At 42.4% G+C, this 15,136-nt stretch overlaps 1 protein-coding gene across 8 annotated transcripts in view; it reads left to right on the forward strand.

Moving 5' to 3' along the window:
- The first annotated feature begins 1,289 nt into the window (after positions 1–1,289).
- Positions 1,290–15,136, forward strand: part of NUMB (NUMB endocytic adaptor protein) — a 119,056-nt gene continuing 105,209 nt past the window's right edge. For 4 of the 8 annotated variants that reach the window (XM_084892823.1, XM_084892827.1, XM_084892826.1 and 1 more), the window contains exon 1: positions 1,314–1,420. The gene's annotated coding sequence lies outside the window, so the exon portion shown is untranslated. Of the gene's footprint in view, positions 1,421–1,602; positions 1,657–15,136 lie in introns of those variants that run through there. The other 4 variants (XM_084892825.1, XM_084892830.1, XM_084892828.1 and 1 more) reach the window with 3 other exon arrangements.

Raw genomic sequence — 15,136 nt, forward strand, 5'->3', positions numbered from 1 at the left:
TTGGTCCCACACAAGTTTCCAACTATAACGTAATGCTTATAAGCGGACAACCTCCTGGATCCATCCTAATCCATCCCTGAGTGAATCTGTCACGGCCCATGGGTTTGTGTATTATAGGTGGAGTTGTGAGGAAAGTACATTTAAATCTGTTTTAGAAACTGAAAGAGTAATCAGGACAGCATTTTGTTATTCAGGAGCAGGAAAAGTGGGTGGAAGGAAAAAGAAAAGCTAATGGCGCATATATTTCTGGGAGCACAAGAATTTTTATAGCAACACCAGATTTCTCAAAAGTGCCTACTGTGATTTGTACCCAAATGAATAAAAAATGCAATCATTTATTCTTGTGCATTGTGCCAATGTGAGAAAAGATCTGCAATTCATTCAATGGTCCTAATTTAGACTGCTAGGAAGAGGAGCGGGTTAGGAAAAAAAAAAAAAAAAAGGCAAGCTTTTTAAGTATCTGACACACATCTAGTAGGGCTATTTAAGAACTGCTGAACATTAAAATCAAGTTAGGGGGTGAGGAGGAGGGAATTGGGAAGAGAGGAATTCTCATTTCCAGAGAGAGCATCACAAGGGTAAAATGTGGCCCATTTAGTACCAACTTGCTGATGGCTGCGTGGTCACTTGGCAGTAATCAGCCAGGGGTGAATCTGGAACCTGGAGAACTTTCAACGCGGCTTCTTATCAACGACGTTTATAACTGCGACTGACATGGACTGACTGCTGCTAAGTAAACGGCAGAGCTCTGCCTTTTAACATGGAGACTTCTGGGAAGAACTTCAAAGAAACTGGGCGCGTTGGGACCTCAAGAGAAGGAGAGATTTATCCTCGCAGTGCTTTTTCTCTCCCAAGGAGTGGGAAGCACCTCTTCCACACAACCTCTGATGGTGGTGTTTTCTCAGTGCCACCCTACGAAGAGGCACGCCGCGATCAGCCGGAGACAGGGAGGAGTTCACGGAGTAAACTCTACAACAAAAGAGTTAACCCTTCCCGGGTCACCCCGGGCGCGAGCTCCGGCCCCTTCCTGAAGGCTTTCTACTGCGCAACCAAACTGTGCTTGCGCCAATCGCGGCCGTCACCTCGCTTACCCGTTGACTTAACAGACGCTTTGGCCAGCCTATCATCACCTCGATCTGTCCAACCACCAGCCAATCACAGCTGCAGCTTGGCCCAGCACGCCCCAGGTCCGGGCGGGAGCTAAGACCGGGTCCAGGAAAAGGGGCGGTGAGGAAGCTTTGACGGACAACTAAACGAAGCCAATGAGAGCAGAGATCCTCTGCGTCACCATCCAATAGAGAGGTAGGAAGTATAAATCGGGGCGGGCCTGTTGTCATGGGGGAGGTGGTGGCGCTTGGTGGCTGCTGGCGGCGGTCGAGGTAGAGGCAGTGGCGCTGGAGTTGGCTAGGGGCGGCGGCAGGTGAGTGCGGGGAACGCCGGCCTGAAGTCGGGGGGCCGTCGCGGGGCGGGAACTCGAGCGCGGAGGCGGAGGAGGACGCCAGAGGAAGGGGCGCTGGGCTGCGGGTCGGGCCGGGGCCAGGGCGGAGGCGGGGGCGGCGGCGGCGGCGGCGGCGGCGGCGGCGGAGGAGTTCGCGCTGACCGGGCTGGTGGGAGGATGGCCCGGCTCCCGGCGGCGGCGGAGTCCGCGGCGGCCAGGTAGGTTGGGGCCATTCCCCGGCGGGTCAGGCCGGGACGTCCCGCGGGACGTGGTGCTGGCTCGGGTCGGGAACACGGACCGCGGCCGGTGTGTGTGTGTGTGTGTGGGGGGGGGTGTTAGGTCCCTGGGGAGACGGGAGCCCCCGGGGTCCCAGACAGGGTGGTGACCGGCAATGACCCCGGTCCGAGGACGGGGTGGTTCGGGAATACCCGGGACAGTTTGGGTTCGAGGGAGCAGAGGAACCCTAGAAGTCCGCGAGCGGCCGGAGTGCGGGTGTGGGAGGGGGGGCAGGAGGCCGAAAGGGATGCGGGGGGAGGAAGTCGGGAAACTGGGAGGGGCCCGGGTTCGAAGGAGATGGGAGCCCGAGGGTGCCGGGGGTCCGTGATGACAGGGAGCGACCCGAGTCCTGGCGAGGGCGTTGCGGAGCGGCAGGGAGGTGGGGGTGGGGACCCTCCGGAGCATCGGGAGGAGGGACTCCGGGGAGTTAGGGACCTACGGGTCTTAGGGGGGGTCGGTCCGCTGGAGACCTTGAACCGCTCGGGGCGGAACCGGAGCGCCCTGCCCCCCCATCGCTGGTCTGGGATGCGAGACTTCAGACTGAACTGGGAACGCCTGAGCCTGAGGATCCCGGGCGACACCAGGGGAAGAAAAATCCTCGAGAAACTCGGGCTTGAGACGGGGGTGAGAGGTCCAGCCGGGGAGTGGTTCTTTCAGTTAGGAGTCTGGCTAAAGGACAGGCAGGTGGGCGGGGAGAAGTGATTTCCTGGTGGGAAGGGAGTCTAAGGAGATAGATAGGGCGGAGTAGGAGCGAGCCAGAAAGTTGCTCCGGAGGAGAGCCGTGGTCTGGGGCAAACACGGCTCTCCTCCGGAGCAACTTTTTGCTTATCTTATTTAAAATACACTTACAGTAGAGGCTTAACAGCAAAGTAAATAGTTTATTAAGTAGTTTATCAAACGAATGATGTCAATTGATTGAAAATTATTTGTAGTTTTATTTCAGATTTTTTGTTTTGTGTCACTGAGGGCTAAGACCCGCAGTACGGTAGATACGAGAAATGAACAGCGAGGTCATGCATAAGCTCCGAGAACTTCAGACATAGGAGAAACTTCAGCCTCCTCACACGAAGGTGCCTTGAAGAACCAGGGAAAGGGTCCGGAAAGCAAGGCGTTAAGTGGCTTGCATTCCAGGGTTTTAGAAAAGAAATGTGTCTTTAGGTCCAGGATGACAGCAATACTATTAGAAAATGGGGACATGGATGGGATGGGGGAATTTGAAAGAAGAAGAGGGAGGACTGTAAAGGAGGAGGACAGGGGACTTGAACCGAGAGAGGAGAGACATGCAGAGGAGAGGCATTCCCTTGCCAAATCATAAGTAAGTTTGGATTCTGGTTCCGCCACTTAACCTCTGGTTAAGACAACTTAACCTCTCTGTGCAGAAGTTTTCCCAGCTGTATAACAGGGATAATAGTAATTTCTACTTTATAGGTTTGTATTTTTCACACGAGTTAATATTTGCAGAACCTTTAGAATAGTGACTGGCACAGCGTGAGCATGTGTACTGGATGTTTAAATAGAGGATGCAGACAGGCCAGAGTTCTTTAATGAGGCGGCTCTCAACCTTGAGCTCGCACCCGGATCACCTGGAGGGCTTGGTAAACTCCTCACTGCTGGCCCCAGGCATTTCTGACTCAGTAGGTCTGGGTGGGGCTTGAGAATTTACAATTACTTCAGGTGATGTTTATGTTGATCCACTTTAAGAATCACTGTTTTGTTTGTTTATTTTTAATTCTAATAGGATATTTTTCCATTGTTTGTTTGTTTGTTTGTTTATTTTTATTTTAAAGAGAGTGGAAAGAATTGGGAGAGACAGGAGGAGAGAGAGAAATTTAGATGTGAGGTCAGCTAGTTGCCTGCAACCCAGGTAAGTTTCCCTGGCTGGAATGGAACCTGGACTCTTCAGTCAGTGGGCTAACGCTCCATCCAGTGAGCCAAACTGGCCAGGGCAAGAGCCACTGCTTTGAATGATAACAGTAATATTGTGGCAACCTTAAAATACCTGTCTACCCTGCTAGGGACAGAGGCATATTGCAGAAAAGATCTTAATGTAAGGGGCCCTCTATTTTAAGCCTGTTTTTCAAACTGTGGATCATGATTTACTAGTAAGTTATCGAATCAGTTTTTAGTGGCTTACCACTATCCCCTGGAGGGGGTGTGCAGGAGTGAGCCAATGGATGTTTTGCTCTCACACGGGTGTTTCTCTCTCTCTTTTCTCTCTGAGAGAGAGAGAGAGAGAGAGAGAGAGAGAGAGAGAGAGAGAGAAAGAAAAGAAAATGAAATAGATGAAAAGAATTGACTAGGCTTGCCCTTGGTAAGGAAAAGTATTGTTTTGGGAAATTTGTCTTATACATTTATGTACTACCGTGTTTCCCCAAAAATAAGACATCCTCCAAAAGTAAGACCTAGCGCATGGAAAGATAAGACATCCCCTGAAAATAAGACCTAGCGCAACTTTGGGAGAAAAAAATAATATAAGACTGTCTTATTTTCGGGGAAACAGGGTAGGTCACAATGTAAAATGTATTTCTGACAGTCAAAAGACTGAAAAACTGTTTTGAGCCATACAGTGTAGCAAAGCAGCTCCTCAGCTGGGGTATCTAGGGACTGGGTTTATTACTTATTTCTTTGTCTTCTTTTTGTGCTAATTCTTTCTCAGATGGTGATAAATTCTATGACATTTTTTCAGTTTCTAATTTTACTTCTTCTGTGCTTGCCTTATCACATATTGTGTTGTACCTCTTTCTAGAGATTGAGACTCTTTGGCACTGGGAGTTAAGGGAGGTTGAGGCAGAGAAAGGAAACAGTGGTGTTTTTCAGATGTGGCACACTTTGTTTCACTTGTGCCTCCTTGTCTACCCTTTCTTTTTTACCACCCTATTGTAAAGTATTGTTTGTAAAAAACCCTAAATACATACAGACATATTGATAGTAAATGATTAACACTGAAATGGACTGGTTTGAGAACAGTATATGAATAGAAAATAAGTAAAAACCAAGTATGACACATTTCAAAAGAGAAAAGCGAAAGGGTGTTTGTTTTTTAGAGTAAAAGTATCTTAAAACTGTTCATGGTCTTACACTAATACAAAACATAATAGAAAAGCACCTTAAAAATATTTTTGTTTTTTAAAAAAATATTTTTATTGATATCAGAGAGAGATCACCAGTAATAAAAGAGAATTATTGATTGGCTGCCTCCTGCACGTCCCCACTGGGATTCGAGCCCACAATCCGGGCATGTGCCCTGACTGGGAATTGAACTATGACCTCCTGGTTCATAGGTCAATGCTCAACCACTAACCTGCACCTAGCTGGGCTAGAAAAGCATTTTTAAAGGAATCAGATATACTTCACTTGTGTATTTTAGATTTTTGGAGAGATGAAATAGTGATGAAGCATGCAACAGACATGTATTTCAGAGGGAAGGGGGCAGTGGGAAGAGATTAACCAAAGAATTTGTACGCATACCAGAGGCCCAGTGCAGGACATTCGTGCAGAGTGTGTGTGTGTGTGTGTGTGTGTGTGTGTGTGTGTGTGTGTAGGGGGGGGCGGAGTGTGGGGGTGTCCCTCAGCCCAGCCTGCACCCTCTCGCAGTCTCAGAACTCTCAGGGGATGTGTGACTGAGGGCTAAGGCCTGCTTCCCACAGGCAGTCACACATCTTTAGTGCTGCCATGGAGTCGAGAGAGGCTCCCACCACCACCATTGTGTGTGAGCCCAGCTTCTGGCTCAGGGGTGTTCCCCCTGTGGGAGAGCACTGACCACCAGGGGGGCAGCTCTTGGGTTAAGCATCTGCCCCCTGGTGGTCAGTGCAAGTCATAGTGACTGGTCGTTTCGCTATTCGGTCGATTTGGGTATTACCCTTTTATTGTGTAGGATAGGATTATATAGGATAGGCTATGCATAACACATGGACACAGACAACAGTATGGTGAAGGCCTGGGGAGGAAGTGGGGGAAGGGTGGAGGCGGTCAATAGGAGAAAAAAGGGAGACATTTGTAATACTTTAAACAATAAAGATCAATTTAAAAAAAAATAGTAATACTGGAAGTAAAATACATTTACAATAGAGGCTTAACAGCAAAGTAAATAGTTTATTAAGTAGGAACTTTTGTTCTGATATTTTTTCTCCCTTGGGAATGAACTGGCTGTGGCATATGCTGTTAATGTAATTTGTTTGAAGGACCTAAATGTAGCCCACGATATTTACTTTAAGGTATATTGAGAATATATATGTATGTTTTGTGCTGTTCTTGGTTTGATTTTTCTATAAAAACTAGGTAGTTTGTTATTTGGAAAGTTTATGTAGATCTGTTTTTATGGGTATAAGAACAAAGAAAGCAACATTGAAAATAGATTGTTGTGGCCCTTTTTAAAATTTTTAATCTAGTGGATTTATATAACCCTTTCATTAATGCTTTGTGAAACTGAATATTGAGGAAGCTTTGCAGTAGGATGTTTAGATAATTTTTTTCTCAAAAATTATTTGTAGTTTTATTTTAGATTTTTGTTAAAATTTTTATTTTTGTTTGGAAGACTACAAAACATAATCATTGCATGTTTGAGTTTAAAATCATAAGCAGTCTTTTCACAAACAAATTTACTAATTTTGAGGAACAAAGATTCCAAGGATGAAAGCTTTTGAATTCCTTGCATTGAGTTAAATGTAGCATCCCTACCACCAAAATGATTATTCTTTAAATCAGCGGTCACCAACCTTTCAGACCTCACAGACCATCAGTGGGCCACAGACCACTGGCTGGCGGTTGCTGCTTTAAGTCATTATACAGTTGATGAGTACATTTGTATACATCATTTCGTTCTTTACTAACTGATGGAGGAGTGCAAAATCTTTTTAAAAAATATATTTTATTGATTTTTTACAGATAGGAAGGGAGAAGGATAGAGAGAAACATCATGAGAGAGAAACATCGATCAGCTGCCTCCTACACACCCCCTACTGGGGATGTGCCCACAACCAAGGTACATGCCCTTGACTGGAATCGAACCTGGGACCCTTCAGTCCACAGGCTGACACTCTACCCCGTTTACCCGAAAATAAGACAGTGTCTTATATTAATTTTTTCTCCCAAATTTGCGCTGGGTCTTATTTTCAGGGGATGTGTTATCTTTCCACGCGCTAGGTCTTATTTTCGGAGGATGTTTTATTTTCGGGGAAACACGGTATCCACTGAGCCAAATCAGTCAGGGCAGGAATGCAAAATCTTAATAATCAAGTGTGGGAAAATGTAAATGTTCATCCTTATAATTTTAAGCAATGACTTGTTTGATTGCTTCTTCTTTCTTTTTCTTTATTGATTTTGAGAGAGAGAGAGAGAGAGAGAGAGAGAGAGACAGACCAACTTCTTGTTCATTTATGTGTTCATTGGTTGCTTCTTGTATGTGTCTTGACTCCATCAAACCTGCAACCAGGCATATCTGGACAATGCTCTAACCAAATGAGCTACCTGGCTACTTACTTTTCCTTTATTTTTTTCTTACATATTTTTATTGCTTTTTAGAGAAAGAGTGAGAGAGAAACATTGTGGTGAGAGCTTAACATGTTTGTCTGCTTTCTGCATGCCCCCCATTCAGGGATCATGCCCACAACCTGGGCATGTGCTCTGACTGGGAATCAAACTGGCAATCATTTGGTGCATGGGACAAGGCCCAACCAACTGAGCTACACTGGGCTACTTACTTGCTTCTTCATAAATGGACTTTAGTCAGTTGGCTTATCCATAATTTAATCATACTTATCTAGGAATAGCTTTGCTTGCTCAACTCATTTTACAGTGAGATTTCTCAATTTGTAGTGGTTTTTCAATGCCAAAGAATCTGTGTGCTCCTGATGGTACAATTTAAATAATTTTAAATGAGACTAAATTTAACATATCAAAGATTATTCATGTAAACGATTTTCAAAAGTAGAATTCAATTAACACTAGTTAATTAAATATATTTTCTATTTCAGTAAAGTTTTGTCTTTTATAAATAGCTTTTAATCTGCTTTCCCCACTTCTTACTATATGGGTAGCCCCTTAGCTACTATATAATAAATCCTAATTGAAATGTTGGTACTTAAAACCTAGTACTTTCAAAGTCCAAAACACCTATATTTGGTTTTTAGTTTGCTGGGAGAATTCCTTTTATAGAAAAGGTCCCAGTGAACTTATCACCTTAAACTAAAGTCTTATTTAATAGAGTATATGAAAAGCCACATTTTATTTTGGGTTTAATATATTTTGACTTCTTCATAATAGATCTTGAATTCTGCTGACTTCTGAATTCTGATGTTTCTTTGATAGGGCTAGGGAGAAAGGAAACAATTGTTTTATTTTTAAAATTTGCTTATCTCATTAAAAAAAAAACCTTAACATATTAAGTCTTTTATTTGCAAAGAAAATGTTTCAGTAGAATATTGAAAATTTCATTATTAAAGGTAGAAATACTCTAATGCTTTAGGATGTTTGTTCAGGTGTGAAACACAGATACTGTTACATATCTTATTGCCGTGTATGCATTATCTCATTGCCATATATTTTGGAGAATATAAAGTATGCATTTAGAAATCTTGGTGCAAAAGGAGGGTTGAAAGTGAGGGAGAATGAGAACACTGATGATGTGCTTACGCGGGAGTCTGGAGCATCTGCAGGAAGCGTGTCTAGAGGAGTGAGCTGTTCTTGGCTGTTTTCCTGGAGTGACATATGTAAAGGAGGATGATCCTGTTTGCAATATTCTCCCATGGACATATTTTTTTGTTCTGTGTAGTTTCCATGGCTTGCTTTAACTCTTCCTTTGTTTTCTTCCACTCAGGAAAGCATGTCAAAATGCAAGTGAATAGACTGACAATTGCTAGTCCTAGAAGATGGGGGAGCCTGGGTAAGATATTGTAGATTTAGAAGAAGATTGGGCCATGGCTGGTGTGCTTAGTGGTTAGAACATCAGCTTGTGCACTGAGAGTTTCGGGTTGGATTCCTGGTCAAGGGCATGTACCTGGGTTGCAGGTTCCATCCCCTCCCTTGGTCAGAGCACAAGTGGGAGGCAACCTTCAATGCCGACACATTGATGTTTCTCTTCTCCTCCTCTCCCGCCTCCCTTCCACTCTGTCTCTTAAAAAATAAAAATAAAAAAATAGAAGGTTGGACACTAGTCTTTCCTTCTGTAGCTCTTGGAATTAGGTCCCCAGCAATCATAACTAGACCAAGCCTTCTTACTGGTCCTTTCCAATGGAGTTCAGGATTAAGCAGTAGAAAGAGATTCCTAGTCGTCTTAAATGAATTAACCAAGGTGCTGCTATATCAATAATTAATGTTCAGCGACTTCCTCTTTTCTTCCCACCAAAACTCTATTTCTCTCCACTTGCTTGCTGATGATACCTTATATTCTTCTAATCAGGATTGAAGTCTTGAGTTTTCTGATCAGATAGCAAAATCTGTAGTATTAAGGTGTATATTATCATTTGATCAGATTTTTTTCCAGTTTAGTTAGGGAGAAAGAGGGATTGAAAGTTGTAGAACATTGCTTAGCTCCTGAATATAAGCAAAGGGAAGCTAGGAGCACAGAAAAACAACACTCATAACTTTATTTAAGATTGACTTTGGCTACCTTTGACCTTAGAAAAGTAAGTTAGTGACGTCTTTGTCTTGGTCAGCTATGCAAAAGCACACCTCAGGTACCTTTCAATTGTGTCACGGGGTGCTGTTTTGCATAATTTATGAAGGTTCACTTAATTACTTTAATATAACCAACTTTGTTCTAAGGAATTTTAGCTGTCAGTCTTTTTTTTTTTTTTTTTAAATCTTTATTGTTGAAAGTATTACATATGTCTCCTTTCCCCCCCCATTGACCTCTTCTAGCTTGCCGCTATCCCTAGCCCCAGGCCTTCACCACCTTATGTCAGTATTCTTTAATTCAGATATACTTTTTTCAACCTGGAATCTCACAGAACCATAGAATAGCCTGATTATGACAGAAGTATATTAACAACTACCATATTATTAAATTGGAAAAGACATACTTTGTGTTCTGAGGAAGCATGATAGAATGGACAAAGTCCAGGTTTTATAATTGTATGATGATTTTTTTTTAATTCTGGCTCTATTATTAATTGAGCAGTTTATTCAACCTTTCTTCGCCTCAGTTTTGTCATCTATAAAATGGAGCTTAAATTATCCTCTTTACTAGTCTGATGGTGAGAATTGAATGAAAAGCATTTTGCATAGTGCCTTGCCCATAGTGGGTGCTCAACTTGAAGCAATGTTAATAATAATTATAACAATATTAGGCCTATTATAGACTTCTCTTTCTAGGAAGGTCTATTATTCCAGATCTATGATTAGTGGCAGTTAAGAAAACCAGAGTTGACTTTAAAGTTTTACATGTAGTATTTTAAGCATTTACATCAATTTGTTGTTTCACTTATATATGCATTCATTGGTTGCTGCTTGTATGTGCCTTGAATGGGATTGAACCCTCAACTTTGATGTAATGGGATTATGCTCTAAGCAGCTGAGCTATCTGGCCAGGGCCTGTATTTTAAGCATTTATTATTTTGTTTTTGTGGTTTGTTTAGTTGGTGGATTAGATTTAAAAATGTGGCAAATGAGGCTAAAATTTTTTGTGTTGTCATTGGCTGTGTCTCTAGCATTACCTGATCCTCTTCCAAATATGTGTGCTCTTTTAAAAAGTAATTTATTTATTTTATTATTATTGTTTAATCCTTACTCGAGGATATTTTCCCATTGATTTTTAGAGAGAGTATAAGAAATAAGGAAAGACAGATATATCCATGTGAAAGAAACATTAATTGGTTGCCTCTTGCATGAGCCCAGACCGGGGCCTAGGCTGAGGAGGAACCTGCAACTGAGGTACCTGCCCTTGACCAGAATTGAACCTGGGATTCTTCGGTCCACAGGCTGACTCCCTGTCCACTGAGCCAAACTGGCTATGGGTGTATGCATTTTTTTTTTTTTGAGTGGATGTTAATTTTTATGTGGACCCGGGGATGGAATATATTAAAAGATGTGACTTAATTTACATAAATGACAAACAAAAAGTTGTTTCATGTCCCTTTCCATTTAGTTTTGCCCTCCTTCCCTGTAACTACTTTCTAATTCTGTCCTTGAATTTCATACAGTAATCAAGTAGAACAATTATGACAATAAAAGTTATTTGACCATGGTCTCTCTCTCAAAAGTTATGTGACTATGGTCTCTCTCAAAATAGTGTACTGTACTAGTGTCACCCTGCTTGTGTTGATGTGAGATGATAAAATGCCTGCATGAAATGTAGGGAAGTGCATGACCTCTTGACTATACATCATATTGACCTTAAAAGTAAAACAGCAAAAATCGGTTTATTTGGGCATAGCAAAGAATTGCAATTTGGGACAAGCAAACTATAGTAAAAGCCATAGGCATGTCCAACAAACACAGGGCCATTATTTTATAGAGAAAAAGGAGGAAATTGGGAAGGGTTGTTTCAAATGAAAATTAATTGGATAGAAGCAGGAGCTCAGGGTGATGGGGGCTTCTCATTGATTGAGAATTGTGGTAGTCAATTTCTGTGGGAAATGCAATGTACATTTTTTCTGTTGGGGCTTGTAACTGTGATTCTTTCCTGTTGGGAGATCTGCAGTTAACAATTCTTTTTGTAGTGGACCTCTAGTGAAACTGAATGAGAGGTCCCCCTTTTGGCCCCTTGTACTAGATTCTTACTCATTACTTTAGTAGTTATGAGATTTCATTTTATTAATTTTCAGTCAGAAGGATCATCATCTGCTTTGTTTATATATATACTAGCGACCTGTTGCAGGGATATTTCTGCAAGACTTCCGGCAGGCTTCCCTCCCACTACTCCCACCACTCCCATCTCTCCCGCTGTGGCGGGCAGGGCGGGGCAGGTGCACCCCGCCCATCCCGCCTGCCCCAGAGTGCCCACAGCCACCACCGAGTGCCCACAGCCACCACCGCCACCGTCGCCATGGCTGCGCACGCTTCCACCACTGCTGCACGTCTTGCCGGCTATCTTGTGGTGGCTGTCTTTGACCACATGGGGGTGGCCATCTTGTGTGAGGGCATGATGGTCAATTTGCATATTACCTCTTTATTATATAGGACTAGAGGCCGAGTGCACAAAATTCATACACTGATAAGGTCCCTAGTGGCTGCCGGCTGCCAGCTGGGTACTCCCTCCCTTCCCCAACTGCCTGCCACTGCCCCCTGGTGCTGCCAGATGGGGCCTCCCTTCCTTCCCCTGGCTGGCCCTGTCCCCTGGCCAAACTCCCAATTGAGGGGACAATTTGCATACTATGCTTTTATTATATAGGATTGCCAAATGGTTCTCCATTTGCAATGTTCTTCAGTTGTTCCATATCTTCTCTACTACTTTCTTGGGTTGTTAGTCTCTTTGATTTTTAGCCATTCTAGTGGATATAAAGTGATTTCTTAGAATGGTATTAATGTATATTTTCCAGATGACTAAAGATGTTGAGCATTTATTCTTTGTTGTTAAAATCTTTTACAAAGGCAAATTTGCAGATTGATAGTAAATCCTATGTAATAAAAACCTAATATGACAGGTTGCTATGATGTGCACTGACTACCAGGAGCAGATGCCCAATGCAGCAGCTCTCCCTAGCCTGCAGGCCCCAACTGTTGGTGGTGGGGGATGGGGTCAGTGAGTGGGCAGCACCAGGACCGCCCAGGTGGGTGCAAGTAAGTGGGTGCTTCGATCACCCTACTGGTTGCCCACAGATTGGACCTGATCTCTGGCCAGGCCTAGGGACCCTACCTGTGCACGAATTTCATGCACTGGGCCTCTAGTATCTTAATAAAAGAATCACTTAATTACTATATATAGACTTGGTTTTTTTATTTTCTTATTTTTATTTATTTATTTAATATTTTTATTGATTTTTTACAGAGAGGAAGAGAGAAGGATAGAGAGTTAGAAACATCGATGAGAGAGAAACATCGATCAGCTACCTCTTGCACACCCCCCACTGGGGATGTACCTGCAACCAAGGTACATGCCCTTGACCGGAATTGAACCTGGGACCCTTCAGTCCACAGACCGACGCTCTATCCACTGAGCCAAACCAATTTCGGCTGGACTTGGTTTTTTTAATCTGACTTGTAAGATCAGAGGTTAATTTGTAATTAAAAGTAAAATGAAAAACATTTATTTCTAGTATAAGATTTTTTAGAAGTTTTATATCATAGTGAAAATTTATATAGTTTTTTGGAGTTAAATAAACATTTGCTGTTGATTAATGTTTGTAAGAACTTTATTTGACTGATAAGTAAATGATTCAAGAGGAAGACTCTAGACTGTATTTTTGTAGTATTCCTTTTTGAATTTGGTATGTTGAATCATTGATTCAAGAACATTAAAATTGCATGATTTGGCTGGTAAACTATTCTGTGTTAGAGCCACACGTGAGAACTGATAGTCTAGGAAGGGTATCAGGTAATAATAATACCAGTGGCAGCTAACACTATATCCAGGCTTGTTCTAAGCAATTTAAATACATGAATTTAATCACCTGAATGAAGGTAGGTACTATTATTGTCTTTATTTTCCAGTTGAGGAATCTGAGATACAGAAGTTAAACAGTTTGCCCAAAATCATAGAGCTTGTCGTCTCCTGGGATTCAAACCTAGATAGTCTGCCTCCAGAACGCATACTTTTATCACTCAGTGCTAACGTTATTAAATTAAATGCAGTCAGTTTTGCATTTTTATAGTTTAAGATTTCTATGTTTGTAAATAAACTCTCTACCAGTTTCTTTTTCCTTCACTATCAGTACTCCTGTAATATATCTCAGGGGTTGATTTATAGAAGGAAAGTTTTATCTGACTTAACAGATGGTGGACAACCTAGTAACCTGATATTGAGTGCTTTCCTAGAGAAGATGTAATTTCTCTCTTTACTTTAGTTGAGTGTTGGAATTGGAGCAGTTACTTTCAGACAGTCAACAGTGTTTGTTTAACTGGTCTTTGTGAAAATCTCTAAATGTAAATGTTTAACATCCTCTGGAAACAAACTGAGTGAGATTTGAGGTTGATGGAATTCGTGTCTGAAAAATGTTGGACCTAATACCAGCACTGCCTAAATCACATATGTCAAACACAAGGCCCGCGGGCCAAATCCAGCCCGCCAGGCCTTGCAATGTGGCCCGCACCGCGCTGTCATCACTGCACTCTGCTGTCAGTTTATGACATTGTCAGTTTATGACTGTTCAGTAAACCATTCGGCCTGCGATTTACGCTGAATTTTAGATTTTGGCCCCTTCTCAAATTGAGTTCGACACCCCTAGCCTAAATACTTGATATTCATAGGTATTTATGATGTGTTGGCGCAGATTCACAGTTCTTAAAATTATTTTCTATTTATTTTGGAATCCCCTGCATACTGAAACCATGGAACTCATCTTTGTCATTAGTTTGGGTTTAGATAAGATTAATCTTTGAGGGAGGGCTAGGTTTTTCTTTTTTAAAAATCTATTTTTATTAATTTCAGAGAGGAAATGAGAGGGGGGAGAGAGAGAGAAACATCAATGATGAGACAGAATCATGGATCAGCTACCTCCTGCATACCTCACACTGGGGATCGAGCACGCAACCTAGGCATGTTTCTTGACTGGGAATCGAACCATGATCTCCTGGTTCATAGGTTGACGCTTAACAACTGAGTCATGCTAGCTGGGTGGCTAGATTTTTGGGGGCCAATTTTCTTGAAAGATTTGGGAATGGGAAGAAATAAAAGTATATATTGGCTTTGCCTTCACAATACCTTTTGTGGCTTCCTCCACTTCTGGTTTGGTGTCATTGTATCATGGGTGATGTAAAGAAGTTGGGGTGGGTGGGAAGCATTTTGTATGTTTTAAATGAGAGATTATAAATTCTTTAATGAACAAAGTATGAAATATGAGTTTAATTTCTGTGCTTCTACATTATGATTTGGGTGTTTTAACATCTCTGGGTCTTTATTTCTTCTTTTATAAAGTGACTAGAGGCCCAGTGCATGAAATTCATGCACTGAGGGGAGTGTCCTTTAGCCCAGCCTGCACCCTCTCCAATCTGGGACCCCTCAGGGGATGTCCAACTGCCAGTTTAGGCTCGATCCCACAGGTATTGCTGGCTTCCAACTGTTTGCCTGCCTGCCTGCCTGCCCCTAACTGCTTCTGCCTGCCAGCCTGATCAGCTTGAGAATTGTGGCTGCAAAGAGTAATTGAGAAATGGGGAAGGAGGTAGAGCATAGTTGAGGAGGGGATGATAGAATACTTTAAAAAATTTATAGTGGAAGATAATGGTACATATTTACATGATAATGGGACTGATCTTATAAAAGAGGAAAGATTGATGATACAGGAGAAAGTGAATTATGGAAGGAAAGAAAATTTCAAGTACAAGACAATA

This window comes from Pipistrellus hanaki (genome assembly GCF_964339955.1).
Source record: "Pipistrellus hanaki genome assembly, chromosome: 1".
NCBI classification, from domain to species: domain Eukaryota; kingdom Metazoa; phylum Chordata; class Mammalia; order Chiroptera; family Vespertilionidae; genus Pipistrellus; species Pipistrellus hanaki.